Source organism: Phasianus colchicus, chromosome 1 (genome assembly GCF_987193195.1).
Source record: "Phasianus colchicus chromosome 1, bPhaCol1.hap1.1, whole genome shotgun sequence".
Lineage (NCBI taxonomy): Eukaryota > Metazoa > Chordata > Aves > Galliformes > Phasianidae > Phasianus > Phasianus colchicus.
Genome location: NC_143436.1, coordinates 123817449 through 123844952, shown reverse-complemented (window position 1 = coordinate 123844952; position 27504 = coordinate 123817449). Strand labels below are relative to the sequence as shown.

General features: G+C 40.1%; 1 protein-coding gene and 1 non-coding gene across 4 annotated transcripts in view; one reads left to right on the top strand and one right to left on the bottom strand.

The window, feature by feature from the left end:
- The window catches only part of GLRA2 (glycine receptor alpha 2), a 130449-nt gene that overhangs the window by 69077 nt on the left and 33868 nt on the right, over positions 1 to 27504 (top strand). The window lies entirely within an intron of this gene.
- TRNAK-CUU (transfer RNA lysine (anticodon CUU)) lies at positions 25830 to 25902 on the bottom strand. Its single transcript has one exon. It is a non-coding gene; the product is annotated as a tRNA-Lys (tRNA).

The window sequence follows — 27504 nt, the reverse complement described above, 5'->3', positions numbered from 1 at the left end:
CTGATCGGCTTGCAGAGCAGGAATAGTGTGGAACAAGAGAACGAGGTATTACAGATTTGTTTAACACCATAAGACAGGAAGACCAGAAAAAGCCTCACTTCTTGAATGTCTACACACATGCAAATTATGTATATTCTTCTATCCTATTAAAATATGATCGACACAAAAATGTAGAAGGGCTAATTCATGTTTTATCTTATGTTTTATCTTATATTTACAAGAATTTTCCATTACAAAGTTATGAAATTCAATAGATATGATAAAAAGATAGGCCTAGTTTTACGTTTCTCTTCAGTGTATTCAAATATTTAAGACACAATAAGATTAAAAATAAATTTTGGGTACCATATTCTGGCTATTCCAGAAATCAGAGTTGATTAAATCATGTTTTGTACACAAATTAAAGCACAACTATTTGGAAACTTTTCTTGGAAACCTTCTTTCACCAGTTTATGATTTATCCTATATGCAGAACGTTGTTCTCGAGAATTAAAAGAAATATATACATATACAATAGTCATACCTCAAAAATGAAAATGAAGTAATTATAGAGACAGAAGGACTGGGAGATGCCTTCAACACCCAGAGGTGTAGCAGCAAAGGCAGTGCATTAAAATCCTTTATAATCCCTTCAGAGCTTAGGTCTGCACAGCGTAGCGAGTACAAGTACCTACACAATATCACAATTTCACACAGCCGTGTTTCAGGAACACACATTTTCCCTTGCAGCTAGTGATTTGAAAATAGTTGAAATACATTTGTATTGTGTTTATCCTTCTCATTTTCACATCAGGGAAGCATGTCATCATTCTACAGCTAGAGGTGATGGGAGGGAGATGGAAATGCTAGAAAATTTTGGAGGGATTTTTTAAGGAATTTGCAGTTGGAAATGTGTTAGTAACAAATCTGTAATGTTTAGTGGGGTAGTATGGAAGTCTAGAAAAGTCTCTCCCTTTTATTCTTGTTTGATGCAGGACAGATTGGAAGGATTCTTTGAAAGAAGCAAGCTTCATGTTATTATGCAAACAATAGGATGAAAGCTGTCCTTTCAGTAGTGCTCAATTTGTTTTATTTTAGAGATCTGAATCACTCCTTACGTGGCTTTGAATGATTAGCTAGAAGTATGTTTGTATCTTTACTACTTTTTAGATGTAATGGAGATTTTAAGAGTCTTAGGTTTTTTTCTGGATTTTTTTTTTTAATTATTATTTTTGAGAGTGTCTCCTATAAGAAAATCTGTTTCAAATTGCCTTCCTAGCTCTTTCCCATATCTGTGGTGTTGGATTTACTCAGTATGGATTATCCTTCCAGTCCAGATATATCTATGTTTTGGCTGAGCCATACATGTGCTGGTTGGCAAGCCAGGGAGCCAAGGACTTGCTATACTTCTTCTACAACTCTCCTTTGGAGGACAAACAGATCTAGGTCTCTTTTCTGATTCAATAGCTTTGGGGATTTAATTTTTTCTCCTGCTGACAAATTGCTTGATTTCTTTGAGGTTCTTTTATGAGAACTGGCAGAGATACATGCATAGATACACGCAGGATGGATATGTACAACAGCGCAGGAATCTTTCCCTTGTTAACCATGCAAAAAAAAAAAAAAATAAATTGAAATCTAGAATAGCTTTTTACAGGTGTTTTTACTTCAGAAACTGGGACTCTTAATTGTTGCAGTGTATATAATGTTCTTCTTTGCCATAATTCCCATTCAGACACGTTGCATATTTTTACTGTATATTCAATAATGTGCTGATTAGACTGGCCTTGAATGTATGTTAGACAGTCTGAAAGTTTTTAATATGTAAAGGACAGATGGGAGAAAGACTTTGTAGGCATTGTCTTCATTAGGCATCAGTTTTCCTTTGAGTATAGAAGTCAAAAATCAAATTAGCTGACACAATGCTCTGCATGGCTGACTCTTCTGAGGAACCTGACCTCTTGTCAGGTGACCATCATGTCAGTTAATTATGATCAAACAGCTGACAGCTCTTATCAGATAGTGTTGAACACTGTTGGCCAGTCAGTGGCGTCAGTCATCAGATTATGGTAAACTAGATGCCATATTAAGAGAGTATATAAATCAAGTGTGTATGCCACCAAATGTTGGAGCTGGCAGGCAGTCTTCTGTCTGGGTGGTGTTAATGAGAATGAACTGGAAATGAATGTCAGACATAGCGGTGTCACCAATTCTAGTCTTTTGAAATTTAGCTTATATTGATTCTTGCACATATACCCTTCCGTAGTCTGACTGTCTGCAATTTTCTTAAAATTCACTCCAGAAAATGGCAATAAACAAATGCGATAACTAGCAAAATTACAGCAGATTATTGTGTGCTTGTCTTGGTGTTGTTTTGTTTTAACTTCAGCATCAGGGTAAAAATGTCATAATTTAAATAAGGATTCCAGATAGATAGACATTTTTCATAGAATAAAAAGCACTGAATCAAGCATGTAAAGATTAAATAAGCTACTTTTCTCAAGATATGAGTAATTAACATTGGCCTGTTTCTCTTATTTTTGTATGAAATAATGGAGCTGACATAATCATTCTGTTTTCTCAACTTAGCCACATTGAAAACGTGGGTCATATTAAAATTCTTGCACTAAATGCAGTGAACATCTCACAAAGCCATATGCAAATTATGCAGCAATACCATCACGATTGATCTTATGTTTCAGCATGCCATTCTGTAAAAAACTAAAGATTTAGAAGGCCTGCTGTGAATCTTAATGTGATTACCCTTTTGTTGAAGAAACTGAGAGAATGCTTTTATTTTGCCTGTGAACCTTGGTATTTCAAAGGTACTTTAATGTGAATGCTATAAATTTACTAGGCTTTTTTTTTTAAAAAAAAAACTTCTGCAAGGGCACTTTTCATTCTATTGTCCTCATAATAAAATGAAGCTTGCTTCTTTGGAGGAATCCTTCTAAAATGTGAGTTTAATAATACAGACAGAAAAAAATTTAAATGAGGAGCTCTCTGCTGTACTTTAGAAAATAAAGTGGCTGATGTTCAAATTTGTCTTGCACCACAGAAGAATACAAGGGAAGGAATTTTCTAGACCTTCATCACTATTCCACCAAAAATCATGGATTTGTTTCTCAAACATTGCCAACTGCAAAGAATAAACCCTCAAAAAAACACTCTCTGTGACACGGCAGCTGGTTTGCCCATTCTCAAGTGACACCATTGCTTTCCCATTTGCCTGACCAGTTTGACACTGCCTAAAGGGGAAAGGAAGAAGGCTGAGGTGGGACAGCCACAACTATGCCTGTACACCTGTATCTTTTGATGCTCAAACAAAATCCCTGTCTTTTATGAGAGAATGCACCACAGAACAGTGATTGGCTTGATGTGTTATTGCACAACATGCTGATGAAGATGACAGGTGATTTTCTAGTATTTCCATTGCACTCCTCCTATCATCTCTAGCTGTAACCACAGCAGAATGATGACATTCTTCCCTGATGTGAAAATTAGGAGACTAAGCACAACACAAATGCTTTTAAACTATTTTCAAATCACTAGCCGCAAGGGAAAATGCATATTCCTGAAACAAGGCAGTGTGAAATTGTGATATCGTGTAGGAGCTTGTGCTTGCTGTTCTGTGCACACCTAGGCTAGAAGGGGATTTTACAGACAGTTTAACACACTGTCTTTGCCTTCTCCACCTCCAGATGTTGAAGAATCTAGAGGATCGCAACTTATAAGAACCTTAATTTACTGCCATATTCCTGGGCTTTTTGACAGAGAAAAGTGTGAACAGACTGTTCACAGACAGTAGCTGTGTGTGAACAGAGCATGCACCTTGCCTTCCTGTTTGATTCGCATTGAGGAGAATAGATGTGCAGCTTCTCAGATCATGTTTCATGATGGCCCTTTCTACCCAGATGGAACAGCCTGTGTGTCAATACTTTAGTCTGGTTTGCTGACCAATGAGTAATTCCAATGCACCACATCTATGCACTGGATTTCATTTTTCGAATGAGAAAAAGACTTTCGATAATGGGCACAAGAATTCTGCTTTACTTGGTCAAGCAAGTTTGGGAATGGCCAAACACATCTGCACAGGCCCCATATCTGCAAGACTCAGCCCACTGGGTCTTGGTGCAAGGAGTATAAAGTGGATCAAAGTTTTTCTATAGCTCATGAAGTCATAATCCTTATATGTAGCACATAGGTCCTTAAAATCTGCAGTTCTGGTGTAACACAAGATGTGATTAAATGGTTTAGCACGTACTCCTGCTGGCCAAATATATATTAAGAGGGATTCAAGCTCTTCATATCTCATATTGTAATTCGATGTTTTACATGGAAAATGTAATGGTTTGATATTGTGTACTTATATACAACTGTGAATTAAAATTCTCAAAATGTCATTACTTATTGAAAACATAAAGTAACATTGCAGGGAAAACTTTGTTATGTCCACTTACTAGAAGTCACCTTGCTCTCTCTGTTGAGAATTTCTTTTGTCAGGTGCTTAGTACTCCTTCTTCGTCCTGATTTAACAATGTGTGTTTCTTTGGAGCACATGATTGGTAGAGCTGGAGTCCTACAGTGCAACTGGGCACTGACTCAAGCTTTCAATGAATGTTTCTGTGGAGACTGCATATTGCTGGAGACTTTATTTTGTTCCCATACGTTGCAGATAAAGGGGCTTCCTAAGCATGCTTCATGTGGCAAGTTACTATAGCATCAGTTTTTCTCAGAAACCAAGGTAGCATTATGTCATTTCACTTGTCTTGGCAGGACCAAAGAATTGATGCACATATTATGTTGTATTTGTCAGTGTAGGCAATTGTGGTCTGGTATGAAACATTCACTACCCACACATCATGGGTGCCACGCTATTAGCTAAGGGTAGAAATGGATAGAGGAGATTCTGACATTACTCATGAATGAAGATGAGCCTAGAAATGGCAGTGATATTGATCAAAAGTGAACTTCAGTGAGCTGTTCATCAGATGATGTAAGGTCATGTAAAGAAACCACAGTAGATTCTTAAAAGTTGCAGTTAAGGCATTTTTCCACACAGATATTTTGTGTCAGGCTCATGAAACCAAAGAGAAAAATCCTTGCTGTGCAGGTGCAGAAGTTCAGTGGAAAAGTAAAACAAAGACTTTCTACCTGACAGTAGAAGTTTCTGTCACCATAAGGTCATTGGAAAACATAAATAAGGATTGAAAACAGTCCTTCTGGGGGGCCTACCTATATCCTACCCAAATTCATGACAGAAAATGCACATTTAGTAAGACAATGTTCATATTCCTAACATACTGGTAATGTTCCACTTCTATGCTGTTGTTTAACTGCTCAGTTAAAGCAAAGATTATACATGATATAAATGGTCATCCCTATTCCTTGGATGCTTCATTTTAGGGGAACTCATTGTTAGTTCTTCTCTTTTTTCTGTTCTCTTGAATTTCATTCTGATTTCAATATTGTTCATTTCAAACGCCACCCAAACTAATTAATTATATCATATAAGGGTTTGTATCCTCTTGTTTTGAGCAGCATAATACAGGAATCCAATGCTTCAGAGTAATAATTTGAAGACCACAATTGCTAAAGTGGCATAGAATACTAAAATATAATTCCCCAAACTGTAAAGCCACTTTAAACTTTTCAGGTATTTGTTCTGGATTACTGGGATCAAATATGTTCCATTACAACAGCCTCAACAAAAAATAACAATATTAGAAGCAGATAAGACTGTTCTTCCAGTAAGCAGAGAGTCATTCACTCATTGTTTGTGACTGTAGAAAGCTGGGATACATATGTAGAATGATGGAAGCAGATATGGAAGAGAATATCAGAAATTGCCCCAAAGAAGCCTTCTGTCCTCTCATTCCTACCTGTTTAGATCCATTACCCAAAGCCCTAGCAACACAAGAGTCTGGGGAAGTCTGTGAGGCCTGATATTTCTGGATAGATCTAGAATGGGAGGAATGTCTTGAAGCTTCATAGTGTTGTATCAGCAGCTTTTATCCACTGTCTTGAATTACTATGTATTTATTTCCTCATCAGGTTTGATAAGTTAAAAAAAAAATCATGTATAAAATTAATATCCAAAATGAAGATTTCAGTGGACTTGAGATTCCATGGGATCACTATCTGAAAGCTCTGTAGCTTTCATACTGCTGCTAGCAAAATGCTGTTAGTAATTGTCTTCAGAGACAAATCCAAATCCACTAGCAGTGTGAAAGACCCACAAAAAATGAAATAAATCATAAATGACCATGATAGTAGAAGTAATAGCACAATGATATATGCTAGGGAGAAGCTTAATTTGAGCTGCTGCATTAGGGAGAAGAAGCCAGGGGAGAAAGGCCACCTACAACACAGACTGGGTCATGAATGACGTACAGCAATGACAGTCCCAGCTGAGGTGACATAATGAGCAAGGGCTGGGATTCACCTGGCAGGATAGAGAGAACTGGAGGAAAGGAAGAGATCCCAGATTATTCCAAGGTCCACCCAAGAAGCCTGGATGATTGGTCCAGACAATTGGAAGCAGAGCTGGCTGTAGAGCTAACTACAACGCAAGTCCGGGATCTAGGCAGAAGACTTGGCTGGGCACAGTCTACCTGTAACACAGCCTAAATGAAGGCATAGACTCGATCTCACACAGTAAATCTGGGCTCATAAGTAGAGGAAGCCTGTCTGAGCACCCAAATGAGGGTGGTCAGGGCTACCAAGACTTGTTGGAGGCCCCACGGTCTTGACAATGTCTTTGGTTTCCCTACCACATCTGATAGTGTCCCTGTTAAACAAGAAGCTTTGCATAACACTGGAAATAATGATCCAACATTCAGATATAACAAACTCTTAGAATGCAGCTCTTTATTTGAATTTTTCTTCAGTAAATATTATTTCTGGAATAATAAAGGCTAAGAAACGAATAAACGAACAGCAGCCTAAGCCTTTTCTTCAGTGTCACTAAGGTTTGTCACAATTTGATTCTGTGATCTCTCTAGTTGATTAAAGAAAGTGAGCTCTGATACTTAAAAAAAATCTGAGATAATTCATTGAAAAGATCATGGATAGAGTGTTACAATTAAGCTAAGAAGAATTGTCATTCAAATGAGAAATATGAGTCATGTATGACTGTGGAGTCATGGCATACTGTGCATATCTCGGCCCAAGCCACTGAATAATACTTGACATTTGTCTTCCCATATCTTTATCTCTTCCCCTTTCTTGAGCTTTTGGTTGAATTTGCTGTAAATTAGTGTTTCTTTCAGTGTCCATAATGATTCATTAGAGCAGAAAAGTACCAATGTGGTTTTGGTTTCTGTATCAAAATACTCCATAGCTAGCAATAAACTATATGACAACGAATGCAATATCTGAGGAAGTATTGTATTTCAAAATGTTGCATTAGAGTGTATGTGTAGGAGGTGGCTTTGAAATTCAGATTGCTCTGGCAGAACAAAACATCTGAGTAATGCTACTTGCATTCATGCTAGTTCATTTTATTTTTTGCCTTTCTTTCTTATCGCTGTTTTTATATTGCAGGGAAATTAGTATGAAAGGACTGAATTCCAATTTGGTGTGCAAAATTGATAAGGTTCTACCTGTGGAACCATTTAAGTTAATTGTTCAAAGAGCAGTGAAATACAATGCTATTAAAACAGGAGGAAACTGTGTAGGCCTCATCTCCAAAGTTGATAAATAATCCTGTCAAGTTAAAGCATATCCAAGCCTTGAAAATAGCTTTACTCCAGAAAAATATTCCAGCTTTCAGTTTAAGCAAATATTTGCCACTTAAGCAACATTATTTTGGCTGCTAAGATTTATTTAAGTGAAAATTAGAGTAGTAGGGATGCTTTCAAAAGGGAAAATCAATGGAATAAATGGCATTAACATATGCAGCTGCAGCCTGGTTCAAACAACTGTATTAAACATTCTTGCAATGGAAAGTCATAGGCCTGGAACAGCTTGGCTTTCTAAGCTGATAACATTTTAGTGAGAAAATAACTTTAATAATCCCTCTGAACATCCTATTCATGCACAAATTATTAGATTAGGCTGTCCTAGTTATTTGGTTATTACAAGGCTTCTGCAGGAATCACACCCAAGCTACAGGAAAACACTGATTAAAAAATCCCCAGGCATACTATAAAATAAAAAATCCCCAAATATAGTATAATTACCACAGGGAATTCAGTGATTGAACAGCAATATTTAAAATAAATTACACTGTTGAAGGTTTTTTCTAAATTATGTTTTGACCACGTTCGTCAAGCCTTGAAATTCACTAGACTAACTAGTTTAAAACAAGAGATGATTCCTCCAATTAAGAGACTGCATCAAGAAAGAATAACTCAGGGAACCTTATGTTTTTGCAGTTTCTAGATTAAACACCAAATCACCTTAATTCTATTCTTCTGTACTGTATTTCTAACTTCCCATCCCACCCCAGAATCCTGAATGTGGCTTTTCAGGTTTATTTGGCCAGTGGTTATTCTTTATCTATGTTCCCTCTTCAATGGATGGAAATTAATACCTCTTGCGAGAAAATTAATTCCTACAACCAATAAATAGCTAATGTCTACACAGGGTCTACCTGTCTGTTCTGATGGTGAGCAGAATCCTACCTCCATCATTCACATTGATGAGGATGGTTCTTCTGGCCATAAATAAGAGTATCATAATTTCAAAATGGATAGAAAGAATAACATACCAACCATGAAAGTCACTTCTTTATGGTCATTAAATGACAACATACCATATCTAACTGATGACTCCTTTTCTCCTTTTCCTCACTGCAAAATCTGTGAATCTTGCTTTCCTTTCTATGTAGCAGAATAGCTCCAGTTTGAGCTTTAAAGCCCTTTGTCTTCCCTACCCTGTTCATGGCCTACTATAGGTACCATAGGAGGTAAAAGAGGTGTATCAGAATCCTCTCAGGCTTGGTAAGGTATGGAAGATGTATTTTCTTCTTTGATTAGTGCTGGTACACACAAAGCTTCCTATGGAAATGTTGGCTGTACTTTATTTTAAAATTTCTGCAGTTATCAAGGTCTTTTGTGAAACATCTGAAATTGTCAGCATGTGTTAGGTGGACACTGAATACGTGCCCACTGCACTCTTTTAGTATGTTCTCACTACAACTCCTAAATCATATTTAGACCCAGGTTGAAGTTGGATACCTCCCCATGCATAGCAGGAGCTATCTGGGCATGAACAGAACTCAATTGCCCAGAAGATTTTGAAGTCAAGTAAAAAAGGACACACTGAATTTAGGTTATCTCCAAAGTTAAACAGCAGTTGAGCAGAAGAAAAGTATTTGAACTTCTTATTGGGTGTAAGCACCCAGATCTTTTAAGTGTTTATGATAAAAGGGGTATTGGACAGAGTGGAAAGATGAACATTCACCATTTTGATAATTTTTATATCTTTATACTGTCATCAGAAAAGAGTCAAAACTTAGTGGAACTGGGTTGTTAAGAAAGGTAGAGATGTAAACATTGTGTCAGTTGAAAGAAAGAATATTGGAGGAAATAGAATGCCGCTTCACAGGCAACCAGACTTAATGCAGTTGTGAAAACTCACCTGTCCTGTGAAAAAGGAGACATTTTCCACAGGAATAAAATTGTGAGCTTTTATTGTAGCAATGGAAAATCAGTGTTAGTGCACCTGCTGCATTGCAATACCAATGCCAACAGGAACACTGGCCTGAAGCCTTTCTAAAGATATGTTGAGGATTAAATTAACAGCCCTCAGAAAAAAATGTAAAGAGCTCTCCAGGAGCTTAGCAGATCCTCTATAGAGACCACTCTGTGCAGAAGAAGCTGCTGGGAGATCTGAATATATTCTTCAAGGGTAAGAAATCTTTGCCTGCGGATGCTGTGCGCACATCTCCCAGTGGTAAACACATGCTAACATCATCTGAATGGGAATATCTGGTGGGATGTGCATGAAAGGGATACTGAGGACATGTTTCTTGGAGAACCAGACCTCGTGGCTTTTTCTAAGCCCTTCTGTAGCTTGTTGGCAGCTATGGGTGTTAAAGCATATGCAGATTTGTCAGAAATAGGAGGCTTCAGACAATCTTTTTGTTAGCTCATCTCCCATATTAACACCATTTATTTTTATGTTTGTGCCTATGACATGTGGAGTTATGGCTAAAAATCTGTACTCTCCTTCACCCCTTCTGTCCCCACATTTCAGACTGAGGTTTTGGCCCACTGGTTCACAAGAAGCATGTTAAAGAAGTAGCCTTTATATTTTAATTTCCATACTTTAAAGTGATTTTGTGTAGGAGTTTCCTACACTTAAGTTTCCTGATGTGCAATCAATCAAAGTCATGACTGCTGGAATAAGATGAGGTTCAAGGTACCCTTCAGGCAGCAAAAGTGTTGCACACTTGACAAGTATGTTTACAAAATAAACATTATATTAGAAACTTAAGCAATATCTCTCCTGCAGCTGCATATACTTGGAAAAGAAAGACACTTCAACTCTGAGTATAACCTACACTAAAAAAGGAACAGTTCTTTTTAAAATTTTTCTTCACTACTTCTTACGCCCAAAACATACTGCTTTCAACAGTCAAGGGGCTGACGTTATTAATCTACAATTTTTCTCTATCATTCTCTCATTCTCTTCCTGACATGCTCAACACTGATTCAAATAAACATCTTTGGCAAAATCCAATTTGCGGAGGGTTGGTGATGCCAAATCATCCCTGAAATGTTCCTGTAGATTTAGGCAGTTCTGTGGAGTGGTTAGAGAGTGAATTCCTCTCAAAGGCAAGTGGGAAGGGTGATCTGGACTCTAAGGCATGGGCTCTAAGCCAAAAGATTTGTATTTTGTTCACAGCTCTACCACTGGCTTCTACTGTGGAAATGTGGCTCTGTAGGCACACGTTAACTTTCCTATCTGTAAAATGGAGAAGGCAATATTTTCTTGCATTGTATATACTCTTAGGGGAATAGGTGGAATATGTTCAAACTCTTCATTAAGATAAAAACAGCAGAAAAATACGGAGTGCTTTTTTTTGCAGTCTTTGAGTATTGTTAGGTACATTCTACTCTCTGCAAACATGCACTGCTCCATGAAGAACACTTGTCTGATTTCTCTGTTTGTTTGTTTTCTTTTTCATTCCAAACTTAATGACAAGTGTGTAAATGTCAGTTCATGTGAGAAATGTTTACCAGGGTTCACTAGCCAGGCAAGTAATTTTCCACAGTTCTAATTAGCAATGATAGGGCAAGCGTTACTGAAATTTCTGGCATCTATTAATAACTTATCAGACGTAAAGATAGCTCTTAAATATAAAATGAAATGTGTCTCTTTGTATTTCTAGCCATGTGTCACTCTTCTCAGCAACTTGCTAGCGGGGTCAGTATTTAAGAGAGAGGGATTTTTCGAAAGCGACAGTTATTAATGTTGAATGCAAATGTTGTGTAACAGCAGAGCTGCGCAGTCTGGGCTTCTATACAGGACTGTCACACTATTCTTTTGACCTAATAGGAGTCAAAACTCTATAATAAGTTTTAATTCTGCTGAGTGATAGAATAGAATAATGGAAATGGAGCTTGTTTTAACGAAATGGGAATAAAGGATGTGGGTGTGTGCTCCTTGTGTAGTCATTTATGCTAGTAACAGGAAAAGATTCATGATACAATAAACTGTAGCACTATAGCACTGGAAAGAAACTATCTCAGACTTATTAGAAAGGCAAATGCCTGCAAAATAATTTAAAGAGTCATAGAATCATAGAACAGCATGTGCTGCAAGGGACCCTAAAGCCCACCTAGTTCCAACCTCCTGCAGTGGTCAGGGTTGCCTCTCACTAGATCAGGCTGTCCAAGGGCCCCATCCAGCCTTAAAGAAAATATTTGTTTATTCCCAATTGTGCAGTTGGAATTAACTACTTACTAAATAAACTATCAGTTTATTAAAATCTCCTAAAACAGTTATAATTTGACCCTCATCTTCATGACGTGAAATTATGACTAGTGTGTTTTCTAAACTTCCTTATAGCATTCAGAAAGAAAAAGAGAGACAGAGACAAAGAGAAAGAGAGAAATTGAGTTAACATAACTCACTTCAAAGCTTTGTTCATATCTACGTTATTATAGAACTGACAGGGGAAAAGTTATATAGGTTGTTATTTATATATAGGTTGTTGTCTTCCCTTGCGTGGGCTGGCTGAATTTTGCAGCTTCTTTTAAGTTATACCATGCCACATGACTCATCCGAGCAGGTCAGAATTTCCCCCAAATTAGAAAAGCTGTTTGTTTTTTTTTTTCTCTCCTGCCTTTGACACACACTCTGCTTGACCTGGAAAACTTTGGCTTGTGCAAAGCCCATGTTAGATGGCCCTGTTGTCAGAAGGGGAGCAGAAAATTTACTCTGCAGCATCCAGATCTGTGGCTTCCACAAAATGAACAATCCTTGTGAGATCCCCCTGAGCTGCTTGGCAATTCCTTTATGGGGACAGTGCAGGGCAGCAACAAATTATGCTCTTGGTGAAAAAGCTGGCTTTTGCTTTTTGCTCTGAAGCCCTGGGAGTGCAGAAAGGAGTACCAGAGGAAACGCCCCCTAATTCAGTGCCTGACACAAGAAAGGCAGGGCAGTCTGCTGAAGGGCACTGAGTGTCTTTGTTTCGTGAAATAGTGTCTGTGTCAGGACACTGAATCAGCCCAAGATCTGGAGTGAATATACCTGTATCTTTAGCTTGTAGCAGGTTGTCCCAGGACATTAAAAGTTTTTCTAAACTTCAGAATTCCTCATGCCTCTTTAATCATCTTTCAATAACAAATTGTTGTCTTTCTTTTTCTTTTTCTTTTACATAAAGAAAACTCAAAACAACTACAAAAGACTGAGCATAACTCGATGGCATTATATGACACTGCACACTGATGCTCGCTAGAGCCTCGTGTTTCTGTGGTTCTGTTGTGTCAGACCACTGAGTCCACATAATGCAATAAACCTGACTGTTCCTTTCCTCCACCTGGCAGGAGGCAGGGCCCCTCTTGTCCTGGTTATTGTATTTGTCAGTCACTTCTCACGACTGCAAACCAAAAGGCTCATTATCAACCTCAGAAATAGGATCAGACCATGTTCTCTGATTTAGAGATTGCTCAGTGGAAACCAAATAGCTATTTTCCTGTAAGAATCTCCTTTTTCAATTGTTCTTCCTTGTAAATCTCATACGTACGCCTCTAGGGTTGAAGTGCATTTTCCATCCCACTTACTCATATCCTCTCTATGATCACACAGGTAAAACAGCAGCACCTCCAGCATATCTAATTCCCTCAGACACCGGATACCTTTCTCCATGGTGGTCCACTTGTCTGGGAAACATGCCAGATATTCCTTCATGGCTTTATCTTTCCTTCATGGCTCACAAGAGTCACCTCCACAGAATGAAAACTTCTGTCCTTTTTCCAATTACTTTTGCCTAGAAAGGGATCCTAGCTCATTAAGTTGAGCGTACTGGTCCTGTTATTCCAGCATCAGGGCAGCAAGGGGCAATATGCTCACCTGGATAATGGCTGAAATCTTTTGGCATATCTTGTAGCTCATTCAGAGTTAAGTATTGGATCACTATGAGTTCTGACTATTCTTCCTCCATCCTTGTGATGATCCTGTTTCATCCTCATCTCCTTTTTCCATCCTCATTTTAGTAGGAATTTCTGTCCTTACTAAATGAAATGACTTTTGCAGCCATTTTTTTTTGTCTTATGTATAGGGGTGACTGATTCTGGCACTGATTGGTTCTCTGGTTGAACTGCAAGGTCTGTTGCAAGGGTTGCCACAACTGCAGGGACTGTTGCACTGTCATCAAATCTAGAGACCTCTTTTGCTTTAGAGTGCTGAATAGCATTGAACAGAGCTTGGTAGGCATGGGTTAGGCCCCAGCACATTGTGGTAATTTGTGCTCCATAATTGCTAGGGTTACTGAACATCTTTTCCAAATATTCTACAAGTTTGTCAGTATTCTGCAGTTGTTTGGGAGTGAAGTTCCTAAACAGTGGAGGTGCGGACTGTTCTAGATGCCTGCCCATATCATTGCACATCTCCTGGCACTCAGAACTATCCTGCCCTAGAGCAAATCTCTCTGAAAAATCTCTGAAAATAGAAGAAAATAACATTGTGAGCATCAACTATTAATTACTGTAGCACTTATAACAATTTTGTTTTAACATGTTCTGAACAGAGTTATTGTTATCTTGACCCTTTGGGCCCCACACTGGGCCCTGCCAAGGGCCCAGAAACTACCAAACATTTGGTGTGCTATTAGCACTGTCTCAGTTGAAACCAGGATGACATATTTTTGGTCCCCTCTGGGTGTTAGGAAATTACTATGTCCATCACCTCTGAGGAATGTCTGTCTTCTCCGTGCAGTTTCTCCAGACCCAAAATATCTTTTAGGCCTTTCAAAGCTTCTCTGTTTGAACAGGATCCCTGCGTATCTCCCCTCTTTGCAGATGGCTTTACCTCTACCATTCAGCATTCTGCAGACACTGCATGTGACACAAATCAGGAACGCATGAAACCATGAAGTAAAGGGACTTATGATATTTGTTTTAGTGCCGTGCTTTCAGGAAGGACATAACCCAATACATCCCATGCAAAAGTTGCAAATAGAAATAACAACCAAAAATGATACTTTCCCTACCTCCTGCAAAGATGAACAATCTTCATTGTGAATTTTCACTGGGGAGTGGTGATAAGCTGAGTGGATATGGAATTTCTAGCTCCCTCCAGGATTTCTGCAGCCTGTTTGTCACGTGAGCACTTATCTGTCAGTATCATGAAGTCACTCTGCAAGCAGCCAGCAAGACTTTGCCTGCTATGGGACAATGGACTTCAACAACTCTTGAGTGTGTGGCATCACAGTGACATGAAAACCTTCTCTTTACTTATCCTGCAGTGCTTGGCACCTCCAGGTGGTCTTTCTGAGACGTGTCTGCATGATCCTGCTTACAGCTCTCCACCCATACTCTAAGCTGCCTCAGCCACTTGTACTGAGTGTTGTGGCACTTCTAGTGCTCAGCCATGTGCAGCTCTGATTTTCTGCTCCTCAGAGAGTTTTGAAATGCTTTAATAGTAGCTGCAAACAGTGCAGAACAAATGCACCTATTCTGGCATTAGAAAATGGATAAGGAACAAAGAAGGTTTTGTAAGAGTAAACATTGGATTTTAGGATAAGCAATCAAATAACCTTCAGAAAAAGGAGTCATCTGTTATGAAATTCCTGTACTTCGCCTCAGACCTCAGTCAAGAAGTGAAAATAAATGTGCCCCAAACACAAGAACGCCTGACTAGAAAGCTTCTGCACTAACATCTTTCCTTGAGAAGCAATGATGTGCCTTGCTGTTGCTTTTTTAAAATATATATTTGCACTAGATTTCTAACTGTGTGATATATGTTGTGGCTGAAAATTACTTCACTCAGCCTCACTGAGTGATGGCAAGTTTCTGAACAAAGCTTTTCATATTACAGTCCTGGAGACAATCTAACATTACAGTATGATTCAGAAAGTAAGTGGATTTACAGGTCAGGTGAAAATGAAATTCTATGAAAAACACAATAGCTGCAAACAAAACATGACTACACTTGGAAGCAAAGTCTCAGAGTTTGGAGGCCTGATTGTCACTGTAAATCAACAAAATATTTTGTCTCTTTAATTGCTGAGGAGGCAATTTTATTCTGAGTTACAGTGTTGTCAGAAAATCATCAGTAAGCTATTACAAATAATAAGCAGCAGAAAGCAAACATGAAAGGTCACAAGGTCCCTTCTGAAGCTTGATGGGATAGAGAAGTGGATAAACAAAAACCTCATTAAGTTCAACAAGGTGAAGGGCAGAGTCCTGCAGCTTGGGAGGAAAAACTCCAGGCACCGAGACATGCTGGGAGCTGCCCAGATGAAAAGAAGTTCTGCAGAAAAGGACCTGGTGGTCCTGGAGGACACCAAGATGAACGTGAGCAAGCAGCATACCCTTGCCGCTGCAAAGGCTGCATTAGGGAAAGTATCACCAGCAGGTCCAGAAAGGTGATCCTGTCCTTCTTCTCAGTACCAGTGAGGCTGCGGCTGGAGTGTTGAGTTCTGGGCAGCTCAGTACAAAAGAGATGTGCATGTACTTGGGATTCCAATGGAGGGCCACCAAGATGTTCAAAGGTTTGAAATACAAGCTCCCATGAGGAGAGGTTAAGAGCTGGGATTGTTCAGCCTGAAGAAGAGGTGGCTCAGCGTGTTGGGAAGAAATCTCATCAACACCTCATACAAACACCTGAAAGAAGGATGCAAAGAGGATCGAGCCAGGTATTTTTTGGTAGTGCCCAGTGCCAGGACAAGAGGCAAAGAGCACAAACTGGAACAGAGGTGGTTCCATCTGAGCATCAAGATTCTGTGCTTGAATAATCTGGTGAGTCCTCACAAGTGTTCCTGGTGGTTCCAGAAGAACTTAAAAGGGAGCCTGCAATAATGGCTCCTGTGCTGTTTTTTTCCTGATTTTTCATTCCATATCTGGTCTTTCCCAACTGGACAAATACTGTAATTCAGGAGATGTTTGGTCAGACATCTTAGAATGGAAAGGACTGATAACTCTTTGATTAAAGTATCACTGAATTCCAAAGAATGAGAACAGGGAAAAACAGGGAATAAGGTATTTTTCAGTAGCTTCAAACCTGCTGTTTGAGGCTGGGCTGCTTCTATCACAGAACTTTGTATAATGTGAGCCTTCAGACTCAGATTTTTTTCTTCTGATGGCATAGGGTAGGTTGCCTGGAGGATCCCTATCTCCTGTCTGGAGCTGGCTGTGTGAGTCAAGCAAGTCCTGCCTTGGAGTAGTCCATTGGAAAAAAATACAGCTGAAGTTTAGAGAGAAAAAAAAATGTCATTGTTTGAAACTTGCTAAATTCTGCTGTTAATCCTCTTTTATTTGTACTCCTCCTCCTTTCCTTTAACCTGACTTCTTCATCCCATTTTCTTTCTTTCTACTTATTAATATTTAGACCATCAATTTCTTTCTGCACACATTTTCACCTTTGTCATATTCTATTATTCCCATTGTACAGCCTCTTTCAATTCTACACTTCCTTTAGTGCTTTACTATACATGAAATATGACTCAATTCCACTTACAATTGGAATTGGGCTGTGTTATCTTTCTCGAGCTTATGTTTTCTTCAATGTCGTCATTGGGATCTATTTTTAGGGAGACTTATTTTTAATTCAAAATCCCTTTTTTTCTTAAAAAAAAGAAAAAAGTGAATAGAAAAAAGGTAATAGAAGGCGAATAGTTTCACGGACTATATATATTTTGACTTGCTGCACCATTATTAGTTACTTGTTGCTTAAACTATCCACACGCACAAAAAGCTCTCCATTTGAGTTTGATCAAATTAAAATAGAAATGCAGAATACAGACTCTGAAGATTCATTAAGAATGATACGTGTCTCAGGAACAGTAAATGACTGATGAAGAAATAGTCAAGAAAGAAGCATATGTAGATACTGAGTAATGTAATAAACCACGCCACTCTCAGTTGTTTTTGACTGATGTATTTAGCACTGGTAAGGCAATTTTCTCTAACTAAAGGATTTGTTTAATTTACCCACTTCTAATCTAGAGAGACTGACAGTCACAAAAATAAACTGCCTTTTTCTGCCAGCTTACACTGCTTGTATTCCTAAAAAATCCAGAATTTAGGAATAGAATCTTAGGGAAGAATTATAAAAAATCAACTCCATTCACAAAGAGCAGAGAGTAAGATTTAAGATTTAAAAAGTAAAGACATATTGCCTTAGGCATCCTTTTTCTAATTTTTTGTTTTTTGGTTCATTGAAAAGGATAACTTCTAATGTTTTAATTAGCTGTGACTACAGTAGGAAATACAGTGTGGAGGGGATGTTGTAGAATGTTCTGCATTTACTTGAGCATTAGAATAATTTTTGTGGTATCCAATTACAAAATTATAGCTACGTATGCACGTATGCCAGTGTTCTTGGTAGCAATGGTGGCAGCCACAGTGGCATCAGTCAGCTGCGTACTTCTTATCTGGTTTTATGTGAAAGGAAGGGATTCCTTCCTCTTGCTACAAAAATAACATTGTGAATATTATTTTATAACAGTCATGTACAGTTAACTCTTCAAAGGTTAAAGAATATTGGAATTTGGTGCAATTCTTCCTAATCAGGTGACAAATGTATAACTGCATCTGAAATGGCTGTGGCTGTGCTGAATGACAATTATATTTCACCTGAGGTGACTGAGGCAGTTTGAGATGTACAGAGGAAACAGAAAGGGTTTTCTGAGCCTGAGTAATCTATTTTAAAAACAAACAAACAAAAAATCTTTCAGAAAACTGTAATTACAACAGAGAACCTGGCATGTCAGAAGGAGATGCTCTGGCTGTATTCAGATACATACCACATCACCTTTTTATTTGAAATGAATCTTAAACATAAATATTTCTTTGGGAAGTATCAGTATTGTACTCTGTTAATAAATTTAATGAATTTAATGACTTTTTCAAAATCTCACAAGTAGCTCTTGCCAGCTATGATACAATCAAGGTTTAGTAACTCCACGTTAATCTTCCTCAATTTTTCCCTTGGTGATTGTTTTTATCCATGCTTGCATGCACTAGAGAGTTTACCACTTGGAATCCAAGAAGGCAAGTTAGCATTTGATGACATTAAAGAAATATTTTCTACTGATTTAACCAGAAAGGAAGAGCCAGAAGTTTTTATTGAAAATGTGACCTGAGACCAGCATTGTCATGTATATACAAAAGTTGCCTTTATGCACATTTACCCATGTCTCAGTCCGGCCACACATAGTTCTCAATTTGCAGTTGGATGCAGCTGGATCTGGGGGTTTTTGTGTGATAAATTTCCTTCAGTTACTTAGAAATAAGAATCTGCTTCCTTGCAGCAGAGGCATCAATCTTTATTTGTCACCTTCATAAACTGATCACCACTGCACCACTGATCTGTTGATTAGTTTTTTTGTGGATACACAAGAAATGTCACAAATATTCATATTATTTACATCATTTCTGGCAACATAAACTTGCTTTTTGGCCTTTCTTTATTCATAAGTCAAGCCTAAAGTTTTAACTGTTGGGGCACTGAGATGCTGTAGCAATCTCTGGGGAGTTCATGGATGCAGAAAGTCACAGGTATTTTGGTGGGGGCAGAAAGTTTTTCCTTTTGTTTAAAGAAAGCTTTATTTTAAAACTGATTGCTTTGGAAGGAAAAAGGCTTAGTCAGATACCTGTGAGTTCTCATTCAATATTGTCTTCCTGATGACAGAAAACAAAACCAAACAAAAGAAAATGCACAGAATGAGACTGAGGAAAAGAGCAGAGGCTGTGTGGGATATCAGTGGATAGAGCTGCTTGATATTGCAGGTCTGTTTGCGAGGCAGCTTAGGCACAGACTGTGGATCTTACTGGTTTATCTGAGATCTGATAGAACTGTATCACCTCTAGCTGTGACATCAGGGTGAGGGTTGGCTGCCTTTGTTCTACACCCCTAGAACCAAAACACATTATTTTTGGCCTGTTAAACCAGAAGTTTTTTTTACCAAGAGAGTACAGTGAGACAAACAGGCTGGAGATGACAAGCACCAAAGTTTCCTCTTTCCACATAGTGTTCAGGATGTGACTGAGTTGGAGAGAGAGATGGAACCCCTTGACTTGTTTTTGCTCAGTGTGTTTTTCTGGGACAATGAGAAGAATCAGAAATACGCTGATGGATACAGAAGTCCTAATTAATGATGAAGAAATTGCACTTTTGTCTCTCTTTCTTTCGTGAATTGCAAGGGCCTGAAAAGAGAGGATCAGACAGAAGTAACCAGTACTACATGTCTTACTTTGCAGATGATGATGTGGATCTGCTCACTCCCAGTTTCACTCCGATTTTGTTGAGGAGGTGTAAACTCAACACAGCAGGGTCAACAGAACGACTTGTTTTCAAATAACTCATTTTTTCCCATATTAACTTTTCAGTTAACCATTTATTTAGAAGCCTGAGCTGGCCTTAATGCAACTGACATTTCCAGCTTAGTGTAATCTTGGTGGAAAATGACACAACACAAAGTTGGCCACTTTTTTTTGCAAGATTGGACTTTTGACCATAGTCAAAATTCCAATAAGACTGTTGCTTCATTCCCAGTAGGAGACGCCAGCCAGTTCCTGCATCATCACTGCATAATGAAATCACCAGTTTACTCCGAAACTGACTGCCAACACCGTTATCTGTGCACACCACAAGCCTCTGTTTTCTCAGCTGCAAACTCTTGAGTTTGAAAAAATACCTTAAGCTGTTGCTCAGGGCTTTTGTGTTTCTGGGTTTTTTGTTGTTGTTGCTTTTTTTTTTTTTTTTTTTTTTTTTTTTTGTATAATTTTGTATATTTTTCTTTCTGTCTGAAAAAAAAATAGTCGCACTGTTTTCAAGGAAGTGAAGAGTCTTTGAAGTGGAAATGGTGCATCTTGTCTAAAATTCCTGTACAGAAAGAATGAATTGCCAGGAATGGGAAATAGAGGGAACTACACCATAAGATCACAGAAAATGACACATGATGAATATGCCAATATTTCATGTGCCCTTGGGGAAGAAAAACAAACAATCTTGCTTCACTGTGCTGATAACTGATTCTATATTTATGGAATTACATTTTTCAAATGTGGAAATATGCTGTTTGAAAAGAAAGATCATACAGTATGTATAGACACAACTCATGATAAAACGAAATTTTTTATTGCCTCTCTAGAATAGTTTGTCTTTACCTGGAACACCAGTTCACTTTTTTGTAATATGTCATGTAAAATATAGCTACACAGTTTAAAGAAATAAGGGTCTCCAGTGTGCAGTTGCTGTTCTGTACTCCTTTATCACTTCTAGCTGATACACTGCACTATAATATAATCTCATGTCATCTGAATCAACTGTCAACCTTATGTTGGAGAGGTTCTGAATGTGTCAAATACCTGTAGTGTCTCAGCAGCCTGTTCCACTCTCACAGAAGGTGAAAAGCACTTTGCTTGCTCTTTTGCAGGGGCGTAGAATATGTAGTGGTGTCAGTTACCACTCACAAATAAATATCTTGTCTGTGGTTCTTTGGGATGGTGAGCAGAGCAGCACTAAAATAGCTATTAGCCATATTATTGAACTTTTTTGGTTCATCTGTGATCACCTCCTCTGGCCCCTCCCCAGCACCTTAGTAAACCTTAACTCCCTTGCCATCTTTAAAAAAACAAATCAGAAGTGGTTTCCATATTTTTGTGGCTAGAATACAGTCAACATTTAGTTTTGTATCAGTGGTAGGCAGGAGGTTTAGCATCTCATGAATTGGCAGAACCTGTGACAGAAATAGAGCAAAAAAAATTGGATGAATAGTTTATTCACTGAAGAAAGGCAATTTTGGGTGACTGAAATGACTTAAGAATTCCTGATGAGTTTGGTGGATAGTTTCAGATGGAATTTGAATAATGGAGGGAGAGTGTAAACATTTTGAAATTAAATGTTATCTGAATTACATATTTCTTGTTTGTTTATTATATTGTTTTCAAAGTTTTCAAAGTTTTCCACCTTTCATTTCAAAATGGAAGGTGAGGAAGATGTTTCTGGAAAAAAAAAAAAAAAAAGAATTGAACAAGATATTATATTCAATTAAATATATTCATTAATATTCAAACAAGATATTATATTCAATTATTCAATTAAACTTAATTAATAGAGTTGTTTTGTTAAAATAACTGGGAGAAGACTGTTTCACATTCACTGATTATTGCCATTTTTTTTTCATTCATCCAACAAGCCAACCAAACCACTTCTGTGAGTGGTCATTGCTGACCAAGTATTTTACTCTGTGAGTAGTAGCTGGCTTCCTGAGTGGGACATCTGGGACTTGATTTTCCCATTTCACATAAGTAAAAAGAAAAAAGAAAACCCAATTGCTGACCACCCTCTGACTGACACTCAGCCAGTTCCTGAGCAATGAGAGCCTTACAGACTCCTCCCTCAGCATTTATTTCTGAGTATAATATCATGCAGTACAGTATGTCCCTTTGACCAGCTTGGGTAGCTGTGCTGGTGCTATCCCCTCCTAACTTTTGTGCACTGCCAGCCTCCTCACTGTCAGGGCAGTGTGAGAAGCTTAAAAATCCTTGACTTAGTGTAAGCACTACTTAGTAATGATGAAAACATCAATGTTTTATCAATATTTTTCTTCACAGATCCAAAATATAACAGCATATGAGCTACTGTGAAGAAAATTAATTCTATCCTAGCCAGAGCCAGTACAGCCACCTACTCCTTCCACAGGGCTCATTCATCAGTGAACCTGTTTAAACCAGGCCCAGAGTACAAGTGCTCAGTTTTTATTAACACAATAGTTAATAGTTCTGATGGCTGAAACTTTCTCATTGCAAAGTACATAAGTGAAAGAATGTGAATGCTGAAGTACTGAAGATGAAAAAAAAAAAAAACAAAAAAAAAAAAACCCATAATTTACCAGTTACCATGAGTTACCATAATCTCAGTTTGACAGATGACAGCTTTTATTAACATTTTCTCCTCTTCCATTCCCCACACTGATCTTTTGGGGTCTCTGCAATATTCCTTTCTGCAGTAAAACCTGTTGCTAATTTTGTTCTTGACTAGTGCGTCATAGTGGGTGTAAGCACCACACGTGTGTATAGTCATCACAAAGATGGTCTCATCCTCTTCCTGCTACTGATCTGTTCTCACCTTCTGCCTTATTTTTGATGAAGTAGAAGGGGCCAAGCAGCTTCTGCAGCTCATGTACTTACTCTCAAGCCCAGGCAGAGCTCCAATTCCTAACTCAAGGTACTCTCTGGGTTAGAGCCAAAGACTGAGCAAGCCAGGAAAAGTTGGCCTAGTTTCTATCGCACTCTGAACGCATAGTCATTCCACAAAGAAGATAAATAAAGGAAGGCATATTATTTTGGCCTAGAGGACTATTCCTGGGTTTCCAGGCATGCTTATGTATCACTGAATGTAGAAGAGAGAGATCCCAGCAACAAAACTGGAAGTGATGTTCTGACTTCTTACTGTCCTCCATAAACCGATGCCTTGAGTACAGATCTGAAAGGCAGCCATGATGGGCAGTTGCCTCATTTGTCTTGCTTCAATTCTTCATGAAGGTTTTCTTACAGGGAGTTCTATCCCACTGATTTTAAAGTTGATAGAACTCTTTTATCCCATGCTATTCGCTAGCTAAGAAAGTCTTGCTGATCTCATCAGACAAAGTATTGCATGGTGACTATGACCCTTTAAATCTGAAGGGTGTGAAGGATAATCAACTGGAAAGCATTGCAACAACAGAATAGTACAAAATTCCTGAAAGTTTAGGACTGGAAAAGTAATTTGCATTTTCTGAAATGAATTTTTGTTAGCATGATGATATTTCATGTTAGTGAAACGTTTGCTTGAAGAGAAAGATCCATAAAAACAGTGAAAGAAAAAGAAGATACAGACAACACGTTCTTCATTTAGAAACTTTTCTGCCTGTAAAATGTGGCAAAAATAGGGCTGGTGCTTCCAGCTTCAGCTATATTTAGCTGATATGTTGGAAAGAGCTATCAGTTTCTTTATCAATTCAAGTTTTGTGGTAATTTAATTTCATCAAAGTTATTTGGTTTGAAAAACTGAAATGAAATTTAATGCAACATCAATTTCTAGTATTGGAAGGAATTTTTACTCAACTCATGTTTCAGGGTTTTTTTTTAAATTTATTTATTTTTATTTTTTTTAATGTTACTATCTTTGCTTTCTACATTTTTAATCTGAAAACTTCTCTGACTCTTTTCCCAGTAAATTCTTCTAATGCATAGGAGAAATGTATTTCAAAATTGTAGATTTCCCAGTTGCAAAATGAATTTCTTATTTGAAAAATCATAGAATCATTTGAGTTGAAAGAACATTAAAAGGCCACCTAGTCCAAACCCCTGCAGTGAGCAGGGACACCTACAGCTACATTAGGATACTCAGGGCCCCATCCAGTCTGACCTTGGATGTTTCCACAGACAAGGCATCCACCATCTCTCTGGGCAATCTGTGCCACTGCTCCACCACCCATATTGTATCCAATCTGAATCCCCCCTCTTTTAGTTTGAAACCATTTCCCCCCCTTGTCCTGTCACAATAGATCCTGCTGAAGAGTCTGTCCCCTTCTTTCTTACAGCCCCTCTTTAGATACTAAAAGACCACTATCAAGTCTCCCCAGAGCCTTCTCTTCTCCAGGCTGAACAGCCCCAACTCTGAAGCCGGAAGCCCGCTTCAGCTTCATACAGGTGTTCGCAATCGTTAGGGACTCATTGGTCTGTCCATCTACCTCGGTGCACACCAATGTGGTGGGTGGTAAAATGGCGTTTATTAACTCGTGGCAACAGCTTATATAGCCTTGTACAACTTCGTCTACGCCCCTCTTATCGTGCGTAAGCACTTGCGTCACTACTTTCTTATCTGGTTACTACTAGCAATTACTCGAAGGTTCTATGCTCGCTGTCTACATCTCCCCCTCCCTATGCACAAGCGTAACTACCCCATTCTGAGAGGACCCTAACCGCGTACAACCGAAGCCCCGCTTTGCGCCTATACATGCCATTGTCCTCTCAGTTAAGCCTTGCCCCGTTACATCCCGAATCGCAAAATAATCCCGCGCTACCCTTATACCGCTGCGTTTCCTGACTGCCTACAAGCCTTTTGCATTTTACTATATTCTACGCGATAGTTAACTGTGCGGTCAATCATCCTTTGAATACAACCTAGCATAACTTGTAGAAAGCACGGTACACATACTACCAAAAGCAAGATAACTACAAGCACTAAAAGCAGTCCCTTCAATAAGTGCACACCCCATTCTCCGATGCCTCCGAACACACTTCTCAGCCAGTCCCCGATGGGATCCGTTTCCATGCCGATCTTGTTGACATGTTCCTTCAGATACTGGAGCTTCTTGTGCATGGATTCACTGTGATCGCTGAGATTGAAACAGCACATTCCTTCTAGGTCTTCACATCCATGCCCCTGTTAGAAACGCGTTTTCTCGTTGGCAGCAACAGTTGAGTTTCCTCCACGCTTCTCCCGGCCTTCTTTCGGGGTTCCTGGGCTGTCTCCTTCTTCGGCATTCACAGGAGCCATACCTGCAAAACTCAGAGTCCCTCGTTACTGTTCTCTTTCATCAGATCTGGTTTGCACTGGCAAGCCAAGGACCGCAATAGCTACAGCCCAGTGGGCCTGGGCCGAGGTAGAATTAGCTTTTCCGTGTTGGGTAGCCACGATCATCGTGGAGGCTGTGTCAACAGTAACTGCCAACCACGACCGAGGTGACATTCGCGGCTCCCACGTAAAGCCCGTCTGCCATATTTGCAGCAGCCCTAAGCCGCGGGGGTTGACCCCCGCCCCAATAGCAGGAGCTGAATTACAGTGAGGGCAGGCCTGCACCACATCCCTTGCAGCTGTAATGGAAATACCACAGGCTCGAGCGAGTGCCCGGGCGCCTATGTGAAGCGTGGAGTTGAGGTCTCTGGTCTTTCGGATCGTCAGGACACGGGACCCTGCAGCCGCATCTGCGGCTGCGTTGCCCTCTGAAAAGAATCCTGGTACATCCGAATGACTTCTTACATGTAAAATTGCTATAGGCTCTACTCGGGTGCACAAAGCATCTTCTAAGATAAACGCTGCTTCCGTACTAGGAATGCCTTCTTGGCCTATTTTCAAAGCGAGCTTAGCTGCAAAAGCAGAATCTGTGACTATGTTACAGGGAAGGGAGGGCCAATAAACAATCGCCATCGCAACAGCCCTGACCTCGAGCATCTGAACGCTGGCGCCCAACGTGGGGCTCGAACCCACAACCCTGAGATTAAGAGTCCCATGCTCTACCGACTGAGCTAGCCGGGCCTTGGCTATTATGGACAGGAACCGTAAAGGCAAAAGCCTCCCTGTCTTGCTCAGCCAGGGGTATGGAGAAAAAGCAATCCTTCAAATCGATAACAACAACCCCCCAGCCTGCAGGCACGGCGGATAGTACGGGCGCACCCTGCTGAACTACACCAAAAGGCACTAACTGAGCGTTAACTGCGCACAAGTCGTGCAGCAAGCGATAGGATCCTGACCGCTTCTTTATCACAAATACAGGGGTGTTCCATTGACTAAGAGAGGGTTCTATATGACCTAAGCGAAGCTCTTGCTGTACTAATGCGTGAAGCGCTACAAGCTTTTCCGTCGGTAAGGACCACTGATCCACCCAGACAGGTCGCACTTCCTGTCTCCAGCGCAGTGAGATCGCATACTGCGCTGACAATTGACAGATCGTGGCCCCCACTATAAATTGTTATGCCTGCTGCCCCTGTTCTGCTGTAGCAGAACAGGCCTTTCCAGGGAAACATCCCTGCTGATTACGATAATCTCAACCATCTGGGCGGACCTCCGGGTGGGCGTTGTTCCTCCCACTCCCGCTATCATCTGTGCCGCCCCTGTAGGCCATGTAGAGGGCCAATCGGATTCCGCAATAACCCGATGTGATAGAGAAAGCGCCCGTGTTTGCAGGGCTAACTATAAACGCGGCTGGATTCGCTAGGCCCTTTTCTTTCGCTTTCTCTTTAACTTTAGCCCAGTCAGTAACCAGGCCCCCCCTCCCGGCGCGGGCTCCCCCGCGGCCGCGGGCTTCCCCGCCCCGCTCCGCCCACCGCCCTATCGCGTTCTTCAAGGGGCGGTTCTGGCTGAGACGTTTTGTCCAAAGAAGGGCATAAAGACGGGACAGGGTAAGGTGGGGGCGGAGCTGTCGGCTCACATGACTGACTCGGCGACTCCTTCTTCTCCGTCTCTCTGCCTCTGCTCTCTGCCGTCGCCGCCATCTTTGCCTCGCCGGATCTATGAGAAAGCAAAGACCCGCTCCCGGCAACCCCGTCACGCTCCGCTCCTCCCCGAACCCTCCTTCTGCCTTTGCCGCTTTGAGAGCCTCAAGTATCAAGCCCCAGGTTTTAAGCTCTCCTGTCTTCCCGAGTACCATCGCCCGCTGGGCAAGCGCTGCGGTGATAGAATCCCAGGACCCCGGGGTATATAAATCCGAGGGCGATGTAAGCAATCCCTCCTTCAATAACAGTGATAACACTGTACCTATTTCCTTCTTAGAAGGAGAATTTTTCCCGCAATGGGTCTTACACGCGGACGAAATCACCTTTATGACGGCTTCCATCGCCGGGCGTAATCTCCCCGACGGAACAAGCGACCACCGGGCACCTCTTCCGATGGTCTCCTGGGTCCTCGGACAGGCCTTATAGGCTATCGGCCGTACCTTCCGACGCTACCCAGCTTCCACTCTCCTAAGCCGCAGCCCCCTCTTCTAGGGTCATCACCTCCTTCCCCAAGGGAGGTGGAACGAGAGCAGGAACCCGCCACGCCGCCTGTGGCCGACCACTATTCCCTAACGTCACGTCGGGGTCACCATATGAAGCCGGAAGCCCGCTTCAGCTTCATACAGGTGTTCGCAATCGTTAGGGA